This window comes from Chinchilla lanigera, unplaced genomic scaffold (assembly GCF_000276665.1).
Source record: "Chinchilla lanigera isolate Chin_1 unplaced genomic scaffold, ChiLan1.0 scaffold01525, whole genome shotgun sequence".
Taxonomy (NCBI): Eukaryota; Metazoa; Chordata; class Mammalia; order Rodentia; family Chinchillidae; genus Chinchilla; species Chinchilla lanigera.
In genome coordinates, this window is record NW_004956926.1 from 1 (window position 1) to 2,322 (window position 2,322).

General features: G+C 39.5%; 1 pseudogene; it reads right to left on the minus strand.

Moving 5' to 3' along the window:
- Positions 1-935: 935 nt before the first annotated feature.
- On the minus strand, positions 936-2,244 carry LOC102029815 (annotated as a pseudogene).
- Between the last annotated feature and the right edge of the window lie 78 nt (positions 2,245-2,322).

The window sequence follows — 2,322 nt, forward strand, 5'->3', positions numbered from 1 at the left end:
TTAAAGTGGAAAAGTTTTATTAACATTCAAACTCCCCTCATATAAGGCCATATAAAAATTCTTAGTAGTTTGATTATACATTTCTTTAATTTCTACGTAGTTACAATGGTGTATAATTTACCTTTTCATAACACATCATTTCAATACATTAGTTCTGTTAAGCATTTAGTTTCAAATCTAATACTTAAACAGTTTCTCTGTACATAGGTTAGCAGGGCTAATTAGCAGAAGATGCTCTTTATTAAGAGGTATATGATCTGAGAGTAGTAACAGTTGCTGAAGTTTGGTATTTTTATGCAGCATTTTCTTTTTGCTTTGATCTCAACACAAAACTGAAGCATACTGAAATCTCAAAAGTCCAAAGACATTACCTGTTGAACCATAGTTATACATAACACTGTAGTATTAAAACCCTTCTGAAATCTGTACTAGTTACAGACCTTTCATATCAGGATACGACTGCTTGGGAACAGAAATGAAAAAGATAGCTTTGAGTTTTCTGTGAGGTGCTGATAGGAGGGGAGAAGTGGTAAAATACCTTGTTGCTTCTCACTAATGAAGGCAACTTGGAGAAACAGCAGAAGGTACTCCAACTCATTCTTTACCGAGGCGTGAGCACTGGCTTAGCCTATGCTAGATGGCCATGGCACTGATTTCGTGTGTGAAACACAAAACATTTTCATACTGTGATCTAAGTCTTAATCGCAAGCTATATTGAGATTTTAAAATACATTTTGGCTATGTTTTATCCTTGATGCCTGAGTTACAGCACCAGTCTGTTATTAGTAAAATGTAATATAGTCCTGCAGCCTGTTTGGGTAATCTGATTAAACTAGAACACTAAAAAATAAGTTATTTCTACAGAAATCTCTAAAAAATCAAATTGCAGACCTAAATAAATGTTTCACAGGGAAATCAACCCATCACCTAATGGGTCACACGGTATTTGCTGTGTCGCAGTCCCACTCACCATTAGGCTGCAGCTGGACCACAACACTGTGTTCATTCACTTCATTCTCCGCCTCACTGCTGTCTGTATCTTCGTTGTCATCGTCCTCAAAGTCTGAAGATTCTGTCATGTTCTGAGGCGAGTGGGACTCTGACAAAGCCTCAAACGACTGGGTACTGACAGAGGCTAAAGGTCTAAGCAAAGGCGTGTGTCTGACACTTCGTTTTCTTCTTGACTATTGTGTCAGAGTTGGAATCACCTTGAGAAGAAACAACTTTTTGCTTGCAGACCAGACAGGTTTTCTTGGTTTTAGTTAGCCAGGGGGCTACACATTTGCAGTGATAAGCATGGGAACAGGGAAGGATTCTGAGTTTGTGTCCATCTTCATATTCATCCAGACAAATGGCTCATACATCATACTCATCTCCTTTCTTGATTTATGTACAGGTAGTTTCTTAAGTTGATCTTTACCAAGTCTATTTCTTCTAGCTCTGTGTCTGTCCTGGACATTTTTATGTGATCATAAAAATGACTTTAGGTTGAGACAGATGCCCACTATAATGAGGAAGGGAATAGGATAGTATTCTACAGGAAGAGTAAATTCTGGAACTAAGATAATGTGGCCCCCTTTTTCATATGTGAATTCATCTTTCAGGGAATTAGCTGAAGATTCACCAATAAAGACAGATGGAATGTCAATTTTCTTTAACACATCAATGTTGTTGGATCCCATGCTAACGAGGTCTTCAGAATCAACATTGTGAACAATGGCTGCTTTGTATCCTGCTCTCTGTGCATTTAAAACCTTTATATCAAAATTACAATCAAGTCTTCTAATTAACACGACGAAAGTGCCACATGAGTTGTCTTTTACTGGTGGAGGCATTATGGGTTCACAAGCATTCTCTGGTTTTGAATTAATCAAAAAACCCTTTAAACCTTCAGCTGGAGGTCTATACCCAAATTTTGCTGGAAGATCATCAAATGTCTGAGATGCATTTTCAAAATTATACGCTAAAATGTCTGCTCCCACCGGTAGTAAGTTGAAGAATGCAAAGAGCTGGACAGTCAAGATGGTGTGGACTTGGGTAGCTGAAAGCATAAGCATCCCTATGGAGAGCAGCATCTCGCTGGCAAGTCACCTGTAACTCCAGCACTTGGGAAGGTGAGGCAAGAGGATCAGCATGAGTTCAAGGCCAGCCTGGGCTATATAAACAAGTTCAAGCCTGGAGTGCCGGCTCCGGGACACAGGCTCATGGCCTCAGTGCTGTGGGAGGAGACCTGAGCCTAGTTCATAACTGAACATCCACACCGACCCCCTATATGTTCTTAATACTTCCTGTACATCTTAATGCTACCTGCACATCTCAATG